General features: G+C 36.6%; 1 protein-coding gene and 1 pseudogene across 1 annotated transcript in view; one reads left to right on the forward strand and one right to left on the reverse strand.

The window, feature by feature from the left end:
• The window catches only part of Mid1 (midline 1), a 327,852-nt gene that overhangs the window by 131,055 nt on the left and 172,521 nt on the right, over positions 1-24,276 (forward strand). The gene's annotated exons all lie outside the window — the stretch shown is intronic.
• The window catches only part of LOC114616719, a 27,575-nt pseudogene continuing 3,457 nt past the window's right edge, over positions 159-24,276 (reverse strand).

Here is a 24,276-nt window from a genome sequence, read left to right on the forward strand (position 1 = left end):
GTCACAGATTGCTTTCTCTCTTGGGAAACTCATCCATCAAACCGTCACCTCTGATTCTGTGTAGGGTCACTGTGGAAAGAGGCAGCATGCCTCAGTTTAGGCATACTGAAGTGTCAGTCTGTAGTGGGGCTGCTGGTGTGAAGGCGATTCATTTCATTTCAAAGGCCCAGTGGCACGCTGCCCAACACAGGCACAAGCACAGCGCGCTCCTTAGAAATAATGACTCCAAACAGCCTTCGCTCTGAAATGTAGAACTGTGCCATCTGCTTGTCTCCTCTGTGATTTATTCGCTTCGGAGTTTTAAATGATGTAGTGAAAAGGTAAGACTTCTCTTTTAAAAAATAAGAAATAAATGTCTGTAGTATATTCATTTGAGTTATATGGAGATTTGAATTTATAGTATAAATATAATTTAATAACGTAAGTGTGACCCCTGTCCTGGGGAAAATAAGGTAAACTTTTTGTCTTTGTTTTTGAAAAAAGATCATGCCTTACAACTTAGCAGTTTGAGATTCTTTAATGTTTTAAAGGCCTGTTTGAAAAAAAAATTGTAAAAATCAGCATTCCTGAGTATGTTTGGTGATGCAGATAACTTTATACTTCTGTGTTTGATATCCTACTTTCCCTTGCTATTTTCAGTTTGAGGATGAATTAAAAACAAGTAGTCATCTGCATTGCCAAGGGCTCTGTTTGGTCCAGCCCAATGTAGGCAGATCCTAGCTGGTGGCTCCATAACTCCTTGGAACTCTTTCTGCTCAGGAAGGAAATATGGAGCTATAAAATTCAGAGGAAGTTTGAAGCTGAGGCGTTCCCTGGGAGACAGCAGAGCTTCTGGCAGCCACAGAAGGGAGCCAAGGCTCACCTGCATGCCTGTCGCCTGTCCTAGCCTGTCATATTCCCGCACTTGCTCTTGCTGTGCGCTCTGCTCACAAAGGGGTGCAAAGGGTTGAGTTCGAGGACTCATAGGACTGGCCTGGCAGAAATCACGAGCGAGAACCCTCGTCTTTCCCCGAGAGCCGCTACTGCAGAAGTCATTTGGTGTGTGTGCTGCTTCTTCTTGAGAGGATTAGAGAATTAGAAGAGGGCTTTGTGAGAAAAATCCTGGGAGAGGTCGCTGGGATGAAAGCAAACAGGGAAGGAAGATTTCAGCTCTTCTAGTCCCCCCAGTCAAGTGGCCAACTTGCTTGGCCCCCAGCAACTAGGGATTTTCTTCCATCCACACTGCAGACACTGGTAAGGCATTTTTTTTCCTACTACACTAGGAAGCTATTGCATACGGTTGCCTTTTGAAGTGCAGGGCGGGTTGGGGGGTGGGGGTGGGGTCCTAAGGAAGGAAGTTGGGTTAGTGATTCTGGGGACATCCTGCATTGTCTCTGCCTAGTGTATGAGAAAGTCGCTGTTCACTGCACAAAGGGCTTGCAGCCAGAGAACAATTTTACTTCTCCCAAACTTGATTAGCATCACTTTTGAGTAATGGACTGAATCAAAATGGATGCACAAGAAATCACCAAGGCCTATACTGGAATTCACTTATCAGAATGATAATCACATCTTAAAACCTTTTTATCTAAATTTGAACAGTTTGAGAGTATAACGCTATGGGAATTGGTGGTGGTGGTGGTGGGGGTTCAGACCTTTTGAGAAAATTCCCAATTATTTATGTTCCTGGGAAAATGTATTTTACCCTTGTGTGTTTTGTTACATTTATAACTAGAGCTATTTGGGCCAGAATAGTGGCTAATAACCCAAGTCCTGCCAAGAGTAAGTTCCAGACAGAATGAGAACAGGGTAGAACATTCCCAGAAAAGGTAGGGAAAATGGATTTGGCCTTTCTGTGCAGAGCATCCTATTTTATATTTATTACACATAAATCTGTGCTCACTGGAAAGAAGAAATGAGCAACCTGCCATTACAATCAGAAAGAGTAGATAATACAACATTTTCCAGGATTCTGCTGTTCATACAGACTAATTTGACAACTGATGTTATTCTCTGATTCCACTATGTTATTATTTAGAGTGGATTTTGTTGTTTGTATGAAGATGCAAATATATATATTATTTATACTACTTTTAAATACTGTTTTAATGTATCGATACACATATATCCTTTTAGTTCCTCCTGAGATACTTGAATGTCATAAAGAGTTCAAAAATGCTGTTATTTTGTTTGATCAAAAGAGTTCCACAAGCAATATACTGAGGGGTATATTCAAAGTTTGAGGTTGTGTATAGAGAAGAAAGCAGTGCCAATCAGTAAGTCTCAAAACCTCTCCTAGTAGCTGCAACCAAATTCCTGAAATCCCTGTCCACCCCTCCCCCCACCTTAAGGAAAGACAACATAAAAATTTTTGTTGTTGATTCTTTGAAAAAAGTTTAGCCTCTGCCAAATTTAGCTTCCTACATTTCTCCCTGCTTATTAAAAATCAAACTAAAACCCGTGCTTTATGAAATGTTCTGGTGTTCAATATTTCTTTTTAAACTCTGTGTGTGTCTGTGTGTGTGTCTGTGTGTGCGTATGTAATGCAGTTAATAATCATTCTAGTTGATACTGCTTACTTGAAAATACTGATTCAGTAAAACGATCCCTCCACTGATTATGTAGTTCCACAATTTGACTTCAGTTAGAAACTAGGTCCATAGGATTTTTTTCTAATTAAATTGCAGTATTAAGCTGACCTGATTATTTTCAAAATTGAAAATACATGTCATTTTTAATAACATTTGGGATTTTAAAATATATATATCTAAATAAATTTCTCTGCACCCATATCAATGGGAAAACTTAAAAATATGGTCTCTCTAAAATGAGCTAATTATTTGCCAAAAATAATTCAATTTCCTTTCAGTTTCAGACTTTCCCCCTTTTATCAACTGAAAATGTTAGTTAAACCAAATAGTTTTCTCTTCCACCTTTAGGAGTTGTTAGAGAATGCTGGCAGTTAACTGGGGGGAGGGGCTGGCATATGAGATAACAGTAAATCAATTTATTGGTGGACTGTGAGGATGCCTCCAAGCTTTGCAGGTTTTGATCAATGTCATTCACTATTCTTGACTTCATGCTCGCTCCACTTTGAAAGACTATTTACTTTCATCATATTTGAGCCTGAGAGCATGGAGCTTATTAGAATTGATTTTCTTTCTAGGTTGATATTTTAAAATACTTTGGCTGGTCATTTTTCACTACCACCTTCTGAGATTCTCATTCATCTGGCATATATTATTGAGTGTCTGTCGTCACCAAGGCAACCTGTATTTGCTGTGAGACATGAAGACATTGTTTTGGTGGAGCATGCTGCAGAGGTAGCCAAGGCCAGGGGCAGAATGACCAGTTCTTGATGTTCAAATGATTGTTTGCCCACTCACGTGTCTCAATTCCAAATATGTTTTCAGTAATAACAGAAAACACTAATTCTTCTGAATTATTGATATATTAAACTATAATACTGGCTACTTAGAACCTAGAAGCGAAGCTAATCAATAATCTTCTCACATAGCCTGGAACCCTCTGTGTGTTGTTCTCATTGATGGACATTTAAATAATTAAAAAAAAAGATTTCTTCTGAATTAATCTGAGTGTTGCACAAGTTGTGGAAACAAAGACAATTTTTTTATAAGAATAATCTTTACAGTTTATAAGTTATTATTCTTTCACATTTTTCTTTGCAATAGCATGTTTCATGATAGATGATATTTTTTGTTAAGCTATTAGGATGTATCTTAAAAATATATAATTTGTGATTATACTCACAAGAAATTGGAATTGTGATAGGTAAATGCATAAAATTTCTTGGATTTATCATGTACCAGATATTTCCCTAGTCCTTTACAAAAATGTTACCACCTACTCTTCTCAATAACATTGAAAACTGGATACAATGGTAATTTTAAAGATGAGGAAAATTAGATCCTAAGAACTTAAGAATTGAGTAGAGTGTAGCAGATGAGGATTCATCGCCTCTTCCATCAATGCTCTTTTGAGATCATTTTTTCTGTTGCTATTATTACTCTGGTATTTCTTTTTTCTTTTCTTTTTCTTTTTTTTTGAGACAGGGTTTACTCTGGTCTTTCTACACTGCTTAGCTTATTTTAGATACTCTCCCCGCTTGCTCCCTTCCTTGAAATTCCTTTTGACCAGATATATTTAATTATAGACAAGGTAGTTCCCATACATAATTTTGTATATAAAAAAGTGCTTTTGAGCTAAGTGTGGTGGTTCATACAGAGAACTCAGGAGCCTGAGGAAGTAAGATTGCCCCAAGTTTGAGGCCTACAAAATGAGTTGTTCAATCCAGCCTTTTAAAATGATGAAAAAAAACCTGCTTTTGAAGTTTCAAGGAAAAAACAGTATAGTTTTTAAAGAATCAATATATTAGATTGGCATGTAGAATAGAGTGTATTAGGTTTACTTTGTTAGAAGAAATAAAAGTTTAACTTGACTTTCTATCATGTGTACCCTGGATTTCGCTAGGTATCTGGTGATTGCACCAGTCCACGTAGACGCTAGGATCCATATATGTCTACTCTATATAAAGAGTTCTGTCTTAACTCAGCCTCACTTTCTTCTGCATCCACTGCTCCCATCCGAAGTTATTACTTCCAAAACCCAAAATCATGTCAGACTACTAGAGAAAAATGATAATCTCTTATATTCATAGGATTGTCATTAATTTATTTCCACATGCTTACCAATTGCTTTGCCTATCAACAAATTAGGAAAAATAAACTAAAAAAGTTAAAGATATAAATTTATGATATTCCTGAAGTTCTAAAGCTCCAAATAGGAGTAAAATAAAGGTGAAATACTGTCATAGTAGTGTTCCTTCTGGGAATGCTAAAACAGAATTTAGTTTATTTTCTCTGCCTCTGAATGTCACATGCATTCTTTGTTTTCTGGTCCTGCATCTCTTGGAGTTTTGTTCCATCAAATTACTTTTCCTCACTCTTCAGCTTCCCTCCTTCCATTATAAGAATTATTTGCATCAAGACTACCAGACAGATCAGACAGATAAAACAAAGTGTCCCATTTTGACACCAAAAATTCAGACATTTAAGTGCACATGACTTTGTCAGGGATATTATTTTCAATGCCACACATTTTAAATGTAGGTAGGAAAACAATGCAAGAAGTGAAAGTGCCATGTTATGATACTAGAAAGTTCACTGACAGAGACTTTGTAGATGGAGGCTAGCTAAGCTGGAGTACAGACGAAATGTTAAGGGTGTTGGTTCTCAGAATGTGATGAGAAGAAAGACTTTGAGAGACATTGCAGATAATGCTTTGACAGAATAGCTGAGAGAAAAATGTTATAGTATAGAATAATTCATGTGAATAATTGGGAGGGACAGTTAATGGATGACTCCAAGAAGTTAAATGTATGCTGTCATAAGAGCTGGTGCCGTGGCACTGTTTAAAAAGTACTTCTCTCTGGTGACTCAAAATCTATCTGTGAAGACACTGATTGAATTAGTGATAGCATGTTTATTTAGTGTATTGATTTATTCCAAGGACAATACCAGAATCTTCATACCAATACTCTTAGATAGGTACCTCTGTTTTTGTCATCATATTTTCAGATTAAAAAATAGATTTGTTTTAGGTTTCAAATTTTGCAATGGGAAGAATTTGAAGGCACATGTACTTGCTCCAGGGCTCATAGTTTCGATTCTTATTCCTGACAGCTTTGTTATACTACCAATTATAGTTTTATATTATGTGTTTCCTATGAGAATTATTTGTACATTTCCAAGGTAGGGACAGAAGAATAGAGGTTATTCCTATCATGATGAGTTGAAATTTGTTTGTTTCATTTTCTTGTGAAAAATTCCTGTGGAGTCTTGGCCATCAGGAGGCTGTGAGTCACAGTGAAATGTTAGTTATATGGACAAGTAAGACTGGAAAAAAAGGGGGGGGACTAGAAATTTTGTAGGCTCCTTGCTCTCTAAGAATTGATATCAACACTGAGAGACAAAATACATATTGCACTCCTGAAAAACAGACTACTGAAAAGTAAATGGTTCCAAGACTTTCTGGGTAAATCTGAAGTTAGTATGTACTCTTTTTACATAGGAAAGTGGGCAAAGCCATGGAAAGCTGAGGGGATGGGATGCACAGACATTTTCTCCAACCATCGAATAACATAATGTGTTATATATTTTCCAAGCATTCTCCTGACAAATGCTTACAATAATGCTGAAAGACTATAGCAAAGTATGAACGCCCAAGGTTTTTCACTCTGCTACGTGTGTACCTCAAGAGTCTTAGGATGATTTTTAATGTGCCACTCTCTGACTTGATTGTTCTTTATTATCTTTGCTATTGATTGGCTGTGAAGATTTGAACATCACTCCATGTAGGTGGTCTGTAAAATATAATCCTTGCCAAGAAAAACTGAGTACAAACTTCTACGTTTTTATCTTTTCTAAACTAGTTTATAATCACTGTAGAAGTGTTTATGTTAAATTATGAAACATTTGTCCGTGGGAATCTATAAATTTTCCTACAATGATCACTAGGGGAAAAAAATCGTCCTCCCCAAGAGATATTACTGATAATGATATGGGTTTTTTTTTGTTCTGTTTTTTTTTGTTGTTCTGTATCATTAGGCTACCAGTAATATGAGTTCATGCCAATTAAATGTGTTTTGTATTTTTTGTAACAGAAAGATCTAGATTGGCTTAACCTTTTTGACTCTCCATGTATTTAGTAAACAATTGTGTGATATCTACTACTATTATGCTCACATTTGATTGTTGCTGGTTGTTCCCATTAGGAAAGCTCTTCTAGGGCTGGAGAGATGGCTCAGTGGTTAAGAACACTGACTGTACTTCCAGAGGTCCTGAGTTCAAATCCCAGCAACCACATGGTGGCTCACAACCATCTGTATTGAGATCTGATGCCCTCTTCTGGTGTGTCTGAAGATAGCTACAATGTATTCATATATAATAAATAAATAAATATTTAAAAAAAAGGAAAGCTCTTCTATGCAATGAAAGGAGAAGAGTGCTATAGAATAGCATAGCCATATTTGAACTCATTTTTTTTCTGCCCCCTTGACCCAGAAACCTGGCTCCCATGCCCTACTTAGCCATGGTGGAAGGACTCCGTGAACTTTCTCATCTGGAACAGTATACCTGGGAATTTTGTCTATGTCCTCATGTCAAAAAGTGTTCATATTTTGGGGTAATTTTCTCTGTACTATTAAAACCAATATTATTATTTATCAAGGTAGTCTTCTGCTTGATTTAATGATAAAATATCAAAATCCATTTGTTCAACATTACTCTCTGAAATTGTAATTTACCTCTGAGTGAGAATTCCAAAAACTCAGGTTTACTCAGTGCCTTGTTAGCCAAGCCCTGAGAGGTTCATATTCAAGATGATACTTCTTCAGGCTTATCCTTGTTTACTTATGTGTGAGCAGAACACTTCAGAACACTTCAGAACATGTCTGAAAGTCATGCCAAGAAAGGGACAGAGTTGAATTGATCGCATCAAAGTATCTGGCCTCCAACCTGTTCATTGCTTAGAGGAGAAACATCATTGGTTAGTTTCAAATAAGGTATAATTAAAGATTGGTGCCTCTAGGCATGGAAAAATAGCATTGAAAATAAGGCTTTTGGGTGATGTATTATTCAGTGTCATCATTCAACTCTAAATCCATCAAGGTTTAAGATTACTGAAAAAAATACAAGATTGTTCACAGAGTTTTACTTGCTGATATCTTTTCCTGTGCCATGTAGCAAAAGCAATAATCTAAAATGTCTTGTAATAATAAAAAACCACCTATCTTTTTTAATTACATGAACTTTCCCTTAATGGCAGTGCTTGAAGTTGTGAACTGAGTAGCAGATTGGTAGGTGCTAGGGAAAGTTTATTCAGATGTATGTGCACACTGTTCTAGAATGAGACAACTCTCTGATTAGATTACATTTAAGATAAATAGCATGGGTTCTCAAATAAAACTTACTTAATGAAAAGAATTTCTAATATAAAGTTTGAATATCCTCATATTGAAATCCCACCGCACCCTTCTTTCCTATATTTCTGCATTGCAAGTGTCAATTAATAGTTGCTTTGTGGATAATTTGTGATAGGACGATCAAAAAACGTATGTTCAATATACATGTGGAACTCCAAATACATCAAGGCATGGAAATATTGAAAACACAAGTTTTCCCTTTGAATTTCACTTGTTGATATCTGTGCCATATAATAAAAACAAATAGTCTAAGATGTCTTATAACAAAAGTAAACTATCTTTTTTAATTTCATGAAAATTTTAAGAAAAGCATGGAAATTGGAATGTTATTGGGACACAATAAGCATTTAATCAAACATTCCTAAATTTAAGCAAACATACATGAGTAGATTTGTGTACTAAATATAGGCAGAACATTTAAGATACTGATACATATTAGGAATAAATAAATACAAATATAATGAACATTCTGGTAAAGATGCATTGCTTATTTATATCTTCCAATGATGTAACAGCAACATAGACAGATATAGGCAGCAGTTTACAAGCCTGTTTAAAATTTTGTTTGTACTTCTTCATAAACTTTTTGAAGAGGTGTGGCCACACGATGATGTAATAGTTACAGAGTACTTTCTATCCCAGCATATCCATTCATTGGATTCTAGAAGTCAAGCTGCTTTTCTCTAAAACAACATGCAATATGCACTCTAGCTTTGGGATTGGACTAACCGCTTTCTAATTTATAGATGCCATGATTTCTACATTGTGGAATAGCTTCAGTGAAGAAAACCTTATTTTAGTGGCTTAATTTCCTCTGAATATTGTCGGCCTGCTATATTTAATTCCATTTGAATGCATGTTACCAGAGGAGTCCCTCTGAGTTCATGGTGGCTCTGTTATTCTTCATGGACCAGTTCCAGTTCTTTTAGTGATAGAACTAAAAGCCCACAAGATGCTGTGTATCACCAATGAAACAATTAGTCTTTGAGATGCTTAGGGGAAATTTCTTAAGCAGTGAATTAATCAGTCTGATTCTGGTCCCTGTTCACAAATGGGAGCTCTCTGAAAGGTCTCCCTCTACCCACTGCTGTTTCTGGTCTTATTATTAAAGCTGTAAAATTTCATAAACCTTTAGTAAAACATTATGAAATCTCTTTTTCTTCATTACAACTGGTATTTTTGCAGACATGTATTTCCATAATTAAACATCCTAAAATACAAATCCCATTATTATTTGTTATGTCTAGTCAGTAATTAGACCTCAGCTGGTAGGGCAATTTCAGAACAGAGTTTACCAATTTACATACTAATCCAGCAGAGTCTGGTGGGACATGATTAGCATAGATTCAGTCAACATCTTAATTAGCCTTCATCCCAGCATGCACTCTGAGGTGCCTTACCCCACCCCCACCCAGTGGGCCTTGTTTAGCTTCCTTTTTCTCCAGCAGATTCCCACTCTTCAATCCATCTTTCCAGAGCTCTTATTCAAAGATGAAATGATACCAACTCAAAATGTTTTGGCCAGGAAAGAACTTTTATGGAAAGCCCTGAAAGTGGGAGAAATCTAACTATGGCTGATGCGTGACCAGAGTAGAAAGGTGTATTTTCGAAGAATGTGTAACTATACCCATTCTTCCACCTCAGCTCTAGTTCCTGATAGCAAGGTCTATAAAGTCATCCAGAACTTGTGAACCTGTTACCTATTTTCTAAGTCCATCAGAAGAGGCAATTATTTCTTCCTACTCATAACCAGAGGGCTATTGCATTACTTACCAATTATAATGTTAGAAAATTTCTCATACTTAAGTAAAATTGGCCACACTGCTTGTTAAAGACAATGGCCTTTAACATAGCAAAGTGTAATTTGGAGAATGTGAGACTATACCCAGTCTCCCATCTCAGCCCCAGTTCCAGGCTCAGAAAGGTTGTCTGAGCTGAAGACCATAATTCAATTCTCCCTAATATTCTGTACTTTATGTTGTGTGCTTCCTAAGTCCCTCTGGGATCCTTTTTCTTTAACTCTTTGATATTCTTTCCTGCTTTCCTCTAAGTTCTTTCCAAGTTCTCTACACCACTCTTTAATTGTGGCACTCAGAACTAGGAAATGTATCTTTGAAGTAATTTGTATGGCCAGAATCTCTGAGGATAAATTCCCAATACTTTCCTGTAGTTCCACATTCAATTTGGCTTTGAAAGCAGTGTCTTGTTTGTTTGTTTTTGCTTTTTTTGTTTTTGTTGTTGTTGTTGGTGGTGGTGTGGTGGTTTGGTTTGATTTTTTGTGGGATGCTTGTTACTGTTGTTGTTTTGTATTTTATTAGCTAGCAATCTTGGCTTATTCTCTTTCCATTCTAAAGTTAATACTTTGAGTGTTCTATTTGTGTCATGTCATATTTCAGAGAGGATTTTTCTATTTGTCTTGTATATCTTTTTTGCAGTTTATCAAAGGCATTTAGGGTTTTCATTTCATTTTGCAAGCTTATAAACTACTGATATCTGATGCTAAAGTTTAAGTTTGCAAACTCAGTTCTATTATTATCAACAAATTATTGCATATCCCAAGGGAATGTAGACTTCTAGGACACTTGAGAGAATCTCAGTAGAATATTACTAACATCTTCAAACCATGGTCTCATTTCCATTGTTTTCCTATTCTCTGCCACACAACCCTTTTTCAAATTTTCTAAGATAATATATTCTTTCCTTATTTTGTGTTCTCTCTGTCTCTCTCTCTCCCCCTCCCTCTCTCATTTTTTCACTCCACTCCTTCCAGACATACATAATTGTCATTTTTCCTCATTAAGAACATATATATATATAATTGTAGGAGTCAGTCGTTACACAAGAAGAGACAGTGAATAAGATACATACCCCCACACAATGTGCCATTCTGGCTTCCTAGTGCCTTAGTTGGAATTGAGCTGTACACAAATCACAGAAAAGAAATATTTAAAAGTACTGACTGATAGATTTTATAAAAATTACATTGAAGAAGTAAAAATGGTCACTGCAGCTCCCACAGGTCCAATAGAAGCAGGTCAAGAAACACTTATATCCCTCTTGTGGCTTACATCATCCAGACAATATGAAAAGAGGTAGTCACAGTGATATTAGCTGTGTGTGTGTGAATGAAACACACAAATTCACTTTCAGACTATGCCTTGATATGTCAGGGGTGAAGTTTATGTTTTAATTCCAGAATATAATATACAGAATATTCCTGTATATTCCAGAATATACAGGTTTATTCAAATGTCTATGGAATTTTTTTTTAAGAAAAGAATAGTTGTTCATGTATGAGCAAGAATCAAATGTGGGGAATTCTGCATGAATGTCTCTATGAACAATGCCCCTATGAACATATATATTACTGTTCAGAACTCAAAAACCAGTTCACAAATATCTTATTGTAGCTTCACATCTTCAGGAGTAGAAGATTGCACACACGCAAGATTGACATTGAGATATTCTCTTTGGCTGGTTGGCTAACTGTTTCTGTTATTTTTGTATAGCTAGTCAACTTTATATGTCTTTTCTACAAGGTGAGATTTAAATTTTCTTCACCATAGTATATAGAGAGTTTATAAGCTCATCTTGAATGTTTCCCATTATAATTCTGGATGACTATTCTGATATCTTGGTGAAGCAACTGCACTCTCTCTTCTTTGATCTGGTCAGACTCAGAAGAATGATGTGTGAAAGAATGAACCACAAAGTTTAGAATCTTTCAGTAGCCATTACAATAGCCCAGGTTAAAACAAGGGGGAGGGACTGTTGGAAGGAATGTAATATGGTGGGGCCACATTGAAAACAGTCTGAAAATTTCTCAGATATTTTGTAAAAGTTACCATGTGAGCCAGCAAGTAGAGGGATTAGAGAGGTAGTTCAGTGAGCAAGAATCCTAGCTGCACAAGTATGAAGACCTGAGTTCAAATCTCCAGAAGCCAGGTTAAAAACCAGGCATGACTGTGTACATGCCTGTAACTCTTCTGCTTCCAATGCTGGAGGCAAGAGGATAACTCAGTTTCTCTGGCTGTCAATCTGTCTCCACATTCAGTGAGTGCCCATGGAGAATAGACATCTGAAGTTCTTCTCTGCCTTCCACATGCATGGGCACCTACACACATATGCTCACACAACAAACAAACAAACAAACAAACAATGAGAAGAACTCACTGAGATGTTGTAGATACCTGAGAGAAATGAAAACATTTATCTTTAGTGTAAGAAAAATGTATATTCATAATAGCTGAAATTTGTCAATATACCAAATGTCCACCAACTGATGAAAGCTTGAGTTAAAGGTATATAGTCGGCAGTAGAATGCTATCCGACCATAAAAAGTATAGCCTACTGATAGAGGTATTATGCTACAGTATCACATATTTTATGAATTTTGTTTGTTTGAAATGTTGAGTCTCATTATAAAGGTCTGCCTGGCTTGATGCTTACTATGTAGGTCAGAATAGCCTCAAACTCTTAGCAATTCTCCTGACTCAGCTTCTAAGTGTTTAAGTATGTGCCATCATGTCTGACTTAAGATGTTTTATGTCATTTATTTATGTAGTAGAAACAAAATCTCACGTAACCCAGGCTAGCCTCAAACTCTATGTGGTTGGGGATGATATTCCTGCCCTTCCTGCCCAGAACTAGAATTAGAGGTGTACCACCACATCAAGTATATGCAGTGCTGAGGATGGAAACTAAGGTTTCATATATAATTGACACACATTCTGTTTATCCCATACCTTATCTTTTGTAACAAAAGAGAAAAGTTTTAAGAGAGGCATTTAGGAAAATGGTAGAGCACATCAAAAATATGGCTGCTGACTTCTCAAGAGAATCATTCCTATATTGTATTTCTAGTATTTGAAATTCTCTTTAGATGAGGAAAGAAGAAATGGAAAGCTATGGTTTTAACTACAGACACTTTAAAAAAGATAAAATAAAATGTCAGATTATGCCTTACAATTTATAAGAATTGAACATATTATTTAAATAATTCATAGAAGAGTATATGAATCAATAAAACTAAAGAGATTCTCATTCCTAAGTATTTATAGAACTCTTCTCTGAATGGATGTGAAGTTCCAGGTAAATTGAATTTTTACTGAGAACTAATTGACCTTAATTCTTTTGACTCCAGAAGCTGAGACATGTTCTAAGACAAATAGTATATGACTATGTGATAGTAATTCTCTGAGCCCTTGTGAGATGGCTCATTCCTATACAAATAGGAAAAAATTATTTTGTATCAAAATGAATTTTCTTAAAAAATAACAAAACCTTATTAGAAGTTCTAATAGCTGAAGATAGAAAAGGCTTTGCAAAGCTAATGGAGAGTTCCTGTGGGTCATCTATGAAATGTCCACAAGTGAGATACTCTGCCAGTGATGTAGTCTGTTGTAATCACAGGAGAATGTCAACACATAGAAAGTGACACAATTCTCTCAAAATTTCATATTTTCATAATGGTGGATAATTTCTTTTCAAAACTGAGCTACAAATGAGCACAGCATACCAAGTATCAAGTCACAAAATTCAAAGTGTTTTCACTGGGAGGAGACTTTTATTGTTTAAGGCTACAGTTCAAGTCTTCATTTAAATAATAATTTATAACTTAGAAATACTGAATCTTAAATAATAGTACATTTTTAATTGCACAGCTCAACCCAAAAGAACTAATAAGCTCCACTTAAAATATATTACTATTTTTAATTAGACATTGCTTTCAAACAATGCTCAGATCACTAAATTAGATCCTCATTTTTTCCTTAGAGGTGGTAGAATTATTAAAAGGTATTGTGCGTAGTTTGTTTCCATAATTATGTCTAATCAGTGAGAATTGATTCTGCAGTAAAATACTTGATTAAATACACATATTTGAGATATAAGTGAGTAACAAAGGAGAAACTGTCCCAGTTTCCTTCTAAGAGACAGAAACTGATAGAAAATTGCAATATTAGACAGGATCAGTTGCCTGGAAGAAAACCCACATAGAGGTATCCTGGCATTAAAACAGAGGAAAGGGTTTTATCATTGTGTAGTTTTCTCCTGTAGAATCAATTCTGAAAGAGGTGGGGAATCTCATAAATGTCTCCAAAGACCAGTTGGAAGCACCCAGGGAGTAAGGTTTTCTGGGCAGCAGGCGTTGTGGGGGAGCCTTCCCATGCAATGTAAATGGCATGTGTCAAGGGAGAAAGACCTCAGCATAGCAGTAATGGAGCAGGGGCTGCCTGGGCTGCTTCCTTTGTGTCCTGATCATTTACATGACTTAAACACAACAATGTGTTCCCACTCAATAGCCCAAGACGCTTTGCCATAGCAACAGTTGCAGAATGTGGCACAGCCTCCATGGTGTCCCTGTGACACAGAAAAGTTTCATGAAGAACCACTCCTTATGAATACGCTCAGAGGTTTCTTCTCTTAACTATGCTTGTTTCAGATTGCACTGGGTTTAGGTTTTATTTTTGGGGCCCACCTTTCCTCTCTTGCATGATAAAAAGCTTTGCACAGAAGTTAGGAGAGGCATGACTGAGGGGTCAGAGGCCATGAATACATACTTGGCTGTGATGTAAATGGAATTCTTGAGGACATTCTCAGAAAGCTATTAACATTGTTCAGGAAATCGTGTAAAACTCAGGAATGTAATATACATCCTGAAGTCATTGTGGGTTTCCTGTACGGTTTGTAACGAAAGGCCTTTGTAGTGTTTGCACTCTTTGCTTCTTCCTATCACATTTTCACATGTGCATTTACCACAACACACTTTGAACAATCAGAAAGAAATGAATTCCATATTTAATGCTTGTATTCAAAGGATATAGCACATATGTTATCAAACCTTCAATTAAATACTAATACTTTCTCTTTTCAGGCTATTTTTGGGGCAAGATATAATTTTCCTATTTAAAAAAGTGCCCTCTTCCTCTTTTTCATCCTTTTTAAAAGCAGTAATTACCTCTTTAAAATTATAAATCCATAACAGTTGATCTAGTTAAAAAAAATACTGCCATAAGGCATAGCAAAAAAAATAATTAACAACTGCTTGATAACAATTGATTATAGTTTGCTATGCATTGTACTAATGAGTTTTACTTTCAGGATATAATCGAAGCACTTTTTAGTTTATTTGGCTGAAGGGAAAGAAAGAGAAAATTTTGATTGTGATATGTTTTATGCTCCTGATGTGCCTTCTGTATAGCACCTGTATGCCACTGTCTTCTTTTCTTACCTCTAATAACCTTCATTGATTTCTGGTCAGTGGCGATCTCTTAATATTCGAGCTCCCCATAGTGATAGATGAGATCCTGAACCTGTGCACCTGACTCAATAGTAATCTATAAATTAATAATGAGCTTGTAATAAAATAGCCTAAGTGTTCCTGCTTCTTGGGGATCCAAAGACCCCAGGGGTCATTAAGCAACAAAAGACCAAACTGGGCTCACCAGTGAAAATACAATTAATTGTATATACACTCCAGTATTTGACATTGGTATCAATTCAATAAGGAGATCCTTTGTTTGCTGCATTGCTGTGCTGATTTTTGCTCTTGAGAATCTCAGTTTAGTCAAATCTGTACTCAGGCCTACAGAAGATGCATAGTGAGTAATGAATGGTGGCCTATCACTGTCAAAACTTATGCACATACTGATATCAAGAAAGGGATATTGGCTCTTGCAGTTATATTATAAAGCAGTTGGATGACATATAGATAGTGGGTGGCTGCAGAGTGGAAGGCAAGATGTGTAGCAAAGCAGTCACTACTTTCTCATTCCAGTCTGATAAAGACAAACTGTATTATTTAGAACTGGGAAATATTTCAAGGGACTTCTCCACAAAACGCCAATGGAAAAATTTCAGGAATTCCCTCAAGAAATGGCTCCTTTTCTTGTGTTTTTGTTACTTTTTCATCTTCTAAAATGATTCCAGAGCCTAATGGCAATGATGAGTTTCATTGTAGACAGTTTGGGTCATTTATCATAGATGTTAGATTTCATATTGTGAGAGTAAAGAACAGCTTCTTTAGGTGGCTTGCTTATTCCATTTAGCTACTCAAAGGACGGAGTAAACCCAGCTCTTTTTGTGTGTGTGTGTGAATCTGGGAGTGGGTGAAATAAATATCTTTCCTTTTTATGTTCTGCAATTTTCAAGTCTTTTTTTTTTTTTTTTAGCAGTCAAAAGAACTGCCTTTTGAATGCTGTGGATTTGGTGGGCTGCTGCTCAACAATGAGTAAATTTCATTAAGCTGAGCCAAAGCTAATTTTGAAGCAGTTCTAAGACGTTTCCTATTAAGTAGGGAGGATTTGATTCCCTATCCTTCCTTTCATGCTTGAGGAATCTCAGACTCCTTGACAAAGCAATGGCTGCAATACTGGCTGCAAGTAGCGGAAGCCTCATTCAAATGGTTACCAGTGTCCCTCTTTCAGTTGCCAAATTGCTATTTTTTCCTTACAGAATTCATCATTCAGAACTATTAAGGATTTTTCCTCTCTTTGTTAGAAGAATAGGTCATAGATCTGTGAAGAGGTCTGTCCTCAATCACCCTGAGACCCGGATTCCTTACTGTTCCAAGAGATAGAGAATAAACATGAATAATATTTAGTTTGAATGTACAAGTAATGACTCATAATTTTCTGGGCCACACAGAAAATTGTACAACCTTGGATGCAATCTCTTTTAGTAGCAGTTCCAAAAAAAAGTCAATGAAGTCTGAAGGCATTTGGCAATAAAAGTAGCCTATTTTAACGCTGTAGTTTGACCTATAACCAAAAAGCCAATATTTTATAAACATATATATTAATTAGAATACTCTCTAGTTATGTTTTCTCTTTCTCCATTTTGTTTATTCTTTTTTTCAAATATTAGATTCCCAATTTCAGTTTCTCCTCCCTCTCCTGATGCCTAACCAGTCTCTCCCTTCACCTCTCCTTTCCCCTTCCACATCTCAGAAAAGAGCAGGTTTCTCAGGGCCTTCCACCAAATCTGGCATAACAAGCTACAATAAGACCAGGCATGTGTATTTGCACATCAAGGCTGGATAAGGCAACCCACTAGGAGGAAAGGGGTCCTAAAGGCAGACAAAAGAGTCAGAGATTGCCCCTGTCCTTACTGTTAGGAATCCCACAAGAATAACAACCCATATAACCATAACATATATGCAGAGGGTCTAAGTCAAACCCATATAGGTTCCCTGATCTCTGTGAGCCTGCTTGAGTCTCTGTCAATCGATTCTGTGGACTATGTTCCTGTAGTGTCCCTGACCCTTCTGGCTCTTCCGTTCCTACCTCTCTCTTCCTCAGGACTCCCTGAGCAATGCCTAATATTTGGTAGTGGGACACTATGTATGTTCCCATCCCATGGATTAAGTTTCCCTGGTGTCTAACATGACTGTTATTAGAGGCTCTGGTCCCAGAACTCTCTGAAGGAAGGACAAACTGTAGGCCGAAGGTTTTGTGGATGGGTTGGTTTCCAAATCCCTCCACTTGAGGCCTTACCTGGTTACAGAGGAGGGCAGGTTCAGGCTACATGCCTCCCAGTAATAGTCTTTGCTAGTGTTACCATCATATTTCCTTGACATTTCCATTACACTGGGCTTCTGCTTCACCCTTGAAAGTCTCCCCAGTTTTAGTTGTCTCTTCCAGGATACTCTCCCTATATTCCCCTCATCTGAGCTTTCCTGTTCCCCTCCTCACCTTCCACACCTGATCCCCTCCACCAGCGATATCTATTCTATTTTCTCTTCCCAGAGAGATGCCTGTGTTCTCCCTTAAGTCCTCCTTGTTACTTAGCCTCTTTGGGTCTGTAGATTGTAGCATCATTATCCTTTATGACTAATATCCACTTAGAAGTGATTACATATCATGTTTGTCTTTCTGGGTCTGGGTTACCTCATTCAGAGTGAATTTTTTTTCTAGTTCCATCGATTTTCCAGCAGATTTTGTAAATTTCATAAACAGTTGAGTAATGCATCATTGTGCAAATGTGCCCCTTTAAAAAATACATTCCTCGGTTGACATTTAAGTTGTTTCCAGTTTCTGGATGTTATGCATAAAGCTTCTATGAACATAGTTGAACAGGTGTCCTTGTGGTGGGATGCAGTGTCCTCTGAATATATGTCAGGAATGATATATCTGGGTCTTGAGGTAGAATTACTCACAATTTTCTGAGAAACCACGAAACTAATCTCCAAAGTGGCCGTACATGCTTTCACTCCCACCAGCAAAGGAGGTGTGTTCCCCTTCCTCCACATCCTCACCAGCATAAGCTTCCTGCTATTTGAGGCTTTGCTCTTAGCCATTCTGACAGGTATAAGATGGAAGCTCAGAGTTGTTTTGATTTGCGTTTCCTTGATGGCTAAGGATGTTGAACATTTAAGTGTCTCTCAGCCATTTGGCTTTCCTCTCTGGATGATTCTCTACTTAGATCTGTACTCCATTTTTCAGTTGGATTATTTAGTTTGATGCTGTGAAGTTTTGTGAATTCCTTATATATTTTGGATATTTGTCCTGTTAGATACAGAGTTGGTGAAGATCTTCCCATTCTCTGGACTGCTGTTTTGTCCTTTTGACAGTGCCCTTTGACTTACAGAAGCATCTCAGGTCTTTGATCTACTTGGATTTGAGGTTTGTTCAGGGTGATAGATATGGATCTATTTTACTTCTTTTACATACTGCCATCCAGTTAGACCAACAGTATTTGTTGAAGATGCTTTCTTTTATCCATTGTACATTTTTTGGATTCTTTATAAAAAAGATAGGTGTTCATGGGTATGTGTATTTATGTCCTGGTCTTTGATTCAGTTTGACCAACATGCCTGTTTTTACGAAAACACCATGTGCTTTTTATTACTATTTATCTGCTGTACAGCTTGAAATTAGACATGATGATACCTCCAGATGTTCTCTTATTGTGTAAGATTGTTTTTAGCTGTCCTGGGATTTTTGTTTTTCCATATGAAGTTGAGTATTGTTCCTTCAAGGTCTGAAAAGAATTGTGTTGGAAGTTTGATGGAGATCACATTTAATCTGTACATTACTTTTGGTAGAGTGGCCATTTTTACTATCTTAACTCTACAGATCCATGACCATGGGAGATCTTTTCATCTTCTGGTATCTTCTTCAATTTTCTTCATCAAAGACTTGAAGTTTTTATCATACAGGTCATTTATCTGCTTGGTTGGAGTTATCCTAAAGTATTTTATATTATTTGTGACTATTGTAAAAGCTGTTGTTTCTCTGATTTCTTTCTCAGCCTCTTTATGTCCTTGTATAATCTTGTATCCAGTCACTTCACTGAAGGTGTCAATCAGCTTGTAAGATTTCCCTGGTAGAATATTTTGAGACAGCTATGTATAATATCATACCACCAGTAAATATACTTTGAATTCTTTCTTTCCAATTTGAATCTCTAGTGAACTCTTTTAGTTGTCTTATTGCTCTGGCCAGAACTTCAAGTACTATATTATTTTCTACCAGTCTACTCCGCTTGGCTGTATTTGCTCCTTTTTGTTTTAGAGCTTTCAGGTGTGCTGTTAAGTTGGTATTATGAGACCACTCCAGTTTCTTTATGAAAGCACTTAGAGCTATGAACTTTCCTCTTACCACAGTTTTCATTGTGTCCCATAAGTTTGGATATATTGTGCATTCATTTTTATTGAATTTGAGAAAGGCTTTAATTTTCTGTTTTGTTTCTGCATAGACCCAGTAGTCATTCAGTATAGAGTTGTTCAGTTTCCATGAGTTTGTAAGCTTTCTGTATTTCCATTGCTGTTGAAATCCAGCTTTCATTCATGGTGATCTGATATGATAGAGGAGGTCATTTCAATTTTCTTTTATCTTTTGAGACTTGCGTTGTGACCATGTAATTTGGTCAATTTTGAAGAATGTTCTTTGAGGTGCTAAGAAATATATATATATGTGTGTATATAATTTGAGTGAGTGAAATGTTCTGTAGATATCTGTTAGCTCCATTATTTCTCTCTTCAGTTTTTGTCTGGATGACCCATCCACTGATGAGAATAGGGTATTGAAATCTCCCACTATCAAATATGAGGGTATATGTGTGATTTAAACTTTAGTAATGTTTCATTTTTTAATGTGGGTGCCATTGCATTGGGGCATAGATGTAAAATGTCATCTTTATGGAGTAGGAGACTTTAGCTGATTTTCAGGGAGCTGGCCAGGCCTCTGATGGCGCAGAAAGCTTCCACCAGAGGTTTGAGTTGGGATATGATGAGAATGAGAAGAGAAGTGGTTGGAGTTATTCTGAGCAGGTGTTGATTGGGTGAGGAGGCCATCTTACCTTGGATACAAGATATTGGTCTGGCCTTTGGTGGGGTAGGAGGCTTCCACCAGAGGTGTGGGCTTAGATATGGTCTCTGGTTATGTTTTGAAGTTATATATGTGTTTAGATAAATGACTATATCAGAGCAAAAAAAAAATTAAAGTAGAATGTTGAAATAGCTTCAGAGTAAAGAAATTAAATCCTTCCAGCTTACTGTCCTGTGATTATTGGGGAAAATGATAGATGCACATGTTGTGGATGAACCAGATTGTGACCCCACATTATCTCTGTACTCATCACTGATTCAGTTATTACCAGGAAAGAGTCCCTGAGGGCGAATTGGGCTCAGAAGCAGCTATTAACCTATTCACCATCCCAAGTCTGGTGCTTAGTTTTTTATTATGGTACATGGGAATAGGACAGTGCAAGTGACATGACACTCATTTGAAAATGAGAGTATGTGCATTCAGTCTTTTCCTTCCTCTTTATGTGGGTTCTAGGGACTCAATTCATCAGAGTTTTTACTCAAAGTACTTCATCCTCTGAGCTATCTTGGTTGCCTTCAGGTATGTGGTTCTTTTTCCTATAATCCTTGTAACACAGTGTTTCTTAGGAAGGTATATTGCACTAACTGAGAGATATGACTATCACTTTTATAAGAGGTCTTTTATCAGTTCTTACATGAACAACAAATTATACTTTGCCCAAGTTCTCCTAGTACCTTATTCTATTTCCCCCACGGCCATATCATCTAAGATGTTAGGAATTTTGCTGTTTCTTGTTTCTGCAGTCTTTTCTGTTACACATTTTTTTTTTTGCTGTGGAAGCACATTGAAAGGAGAAGTTTAGTCTTTTTATTTCCCTTATATGTCCTGAGTGTCTAGATTGTACCTGGTGCATAGCAGATACTTAAATATTTATCTTTTAAAATTTAAAAATTACATGTATTTATTTTGTGCATATCTATGTGCTTGTTACACTGTGTATCTGAAAGTCAGAGGACAACTTACCAGTGTCAGTCCTCTCCTTCTACCATGTGAATCCTAGGGACTGAAATCAAGTTGTTGAGCTTAGTGGTAAGTACCTTTATCTGTGGAGCCATCTAGCCAGACCTTGGTAAATACTTATGGATTGACTTTATGATTTAGGTGTCTTCTGTCAACTACTGTCACCATTTGTCTGTGTCCTTGCTCTCAACTGCATTGTGAGTTTTGATGGTTTTCTACATTTTCACATCTGGAGTGCCATGCCAACCCTTGCATGCGCAGAACTTCATAAGTTATTTTTTTAATGAGTAACTTAATGACTAAGGATAGACAAAAGCTACGGGATGGAGAAATTTCCTTTTCAGGAAAATTGTGTTTTCTCACCAAGTATTATCGTAACATGGACAATTTGGGAAATGTAGGCAAGAGTATCACCAGCTCAAAGAAAACCTGGCTAGCATATTAAGATCCTGTTTCAGGTAACCAAGAAGGATGTGTCTAGCATTCACAAGCCATGGGTTTGATCTGGGTCACTCACTACCTCTCACAAATACAAACTGCTTTCTCTAGTACTGAATTCTCAAGGTCAAATCCCCTGAAGGATCAGAAGGGGATTGCAACCCCATAGGAAAACAACACTACCAACTAACCAGACTCCTCAGAGCTTTCAGGGACTAAACCACCAATCAAAAAGTACACCTGGAGGGACCCATGACTCCAGCTATATATGTAGCAGAGTATGGCCTTGTTGGGCATCAATGGGAGGGGAGGGACTTGGTCCTGTGGAGGCTTGTTTCCTCAGAGAAGGGGGATGTTGTAAGAGTAAGCAGGGAGTAAGTTGGTGGGTAGGAAAGCACACTCTTAAAGGGGTTGGGGATGGGATGGAGGGTTTGTAGAGCAAAAAACAGGAAGGGGGACAACATTTGAAATGTAAATAAATGAAATAGCCCATTAAAAAATACATGAATGAATATATTATACAAAATAAGTTCATTAACATCTATTTATAACTTTATTAATGTTATACTTATATAGACAAGATTTTATATATATTAAGTTGACATATATCTAGACATAATTTATAGATATACATGTATGTATGTATGTATGTATGTATGTATGTATGTATATATGTATATAGATACCCTAGTTAATGATTTCTTTAACTTGATCTAGTTGAAATCACATCCTTGCCAGAGAGATATGTGCCATGACAAATTTTTATATCTCTTTAATTCTTGATATTAAACACAGGTTTCATAAATATTTAGTAAATGAACATAGAAATAATACATAGATCATTTTCATATTCAAGTAAAATGCTTAGCAGGATCAAATTATATAATACACTTTTTTTTTTTTTTACAAATTAACCTTTTCATTCCTATTAATCAAAGCCTTGAAGGATATTTCTTTGAATATATCTTCTTCACTTTTGGAAAACAGTTCACAAGAAGAAGATATTACAGTATATTAACATTTTAAAATCTCTATTGGCAAAATAGTCGTTTGCTGTTTTCTAATTTAAAGTATTTTCTTGAAAATTTCAGTTTTCATCTTTTACCCCTTTGATATTTTCGATTAGAAAAATATTGTTTTCATTTTCTTTAAAAATTCAGGTTTTCATTTTGATCTTTTTCCTTACTAGAATAGAGTAAGCATTATACACAGTGATTTAGAGGAAATCTTTTCAATGAAGCACTGTGAATGACAATGATATCTTGGTAAAAACTATAGTTACTGCACAAGCTTTCATTTATGTCAGGAATCAATAATGAAAAATAAGATATAGGAAATGCCGATTGGTTATCTAAGGTACTTTGCAGTTTCAGTCTAAACTAGTCTGTAATTAAGCTTACATTTTTGATTCAGGTACTTACATATTTGAATGATAATTCAGAAAAGAACTGGCGAGGATTTCTGGTACAAATTCAAGGTTGTAGAAATAACTTCTTCATATAGACTATAGGAAGCTATGAGGCAGTATGTGGAGGCAGGGTAAAGCAGAAAGCTGAGGACAGAAAACATTTATACATTTTCTAGCCAAACTTTACTAAATGCCAACAACACAGCTAATGATATATAAGTCAATTAAATAAGCCCCTGTTGTCATTCAGCTTAAATTTTGATGGAGAGAGATACACAATGTTCAGAACATAAGGCCCTTGGGAAGGACAGCAGCCAGGAAGTTGTCCTTTTATATAATTGATTTTGAAGGCCTTTTTAAATGTATAAGAATTGAGCAGAGATCTGGAGGATCTCAGAGAGCAAAATCCTCTCCTGGGGATGAGAACTCAAGGAAGGAAGGATTTCAAGTATGAAGGTGAAGAGATAAGTTCACATATTGTCTGCGAAAGACCAACAGGATTAGAAAGTGGCTAAAACTGGGTGATTCAGGGGAGTCTGAGAGAATTGTCACAGCGGGAATAGCACCATAGAGCTTTGAAGTATCATGGAGACTTTGGATTTTCCTCTGTGAGGTGAGAGCCATTCAAGAGCTTTGAGTAAAGCTTCTAAGCAGGCTGGCTGAAGAGTCCAAGGGGAATGCATGTTAGAAGGCATACCATAGGAAGAAACAGCAATGATGCATAAGATTATGGTAGATTGGATCAATGCAATTTCTCTATTCTCTACAATCTATCAGATATGCCTATTCATTTTAAACACATAAAGTGTACGCCAGAGGCTGAGGGGATGGCTTAGTTCCTAAAACACTTTCTGGGAAAGCATAAGAGCTTGAATCCTCAGAAATGAAATAAATATGACATAGGTGCATACATCTGTGATTCCAGTGTTCTAACATGGAGGTGAGAGAGAGAGACAGAAGAATCTCTCCAATTTTGCAGTCCACATAGTCTCACAAATATAGCAGCAAATCACAAAAATGAGACTCCCATCTCAAAGTGAAAAGTGAGGACTGACACCCAGGCTTGTACTGTGACCTTCAAATATTGTGTACTCTTCACACATACACAGAGATACACACACACACACACACACACACACACACACACACACACACACACA

This window comes from Grammomys surdaster, unplaced genomic scaffold (genome assembly GCF_004785775.1).
Source record: "Grammomys surdaster isolate TR1022 unplaced genomic scaffold, NIH_TR_1.0 131, whole genome shotgun sequence".
Classification (NCBI taxonomy): Eukaryota; Metazoa; Chordata; class Mammalia; order Rodentia; family Muridae; genus Grammomys; species Grammomys surdaster.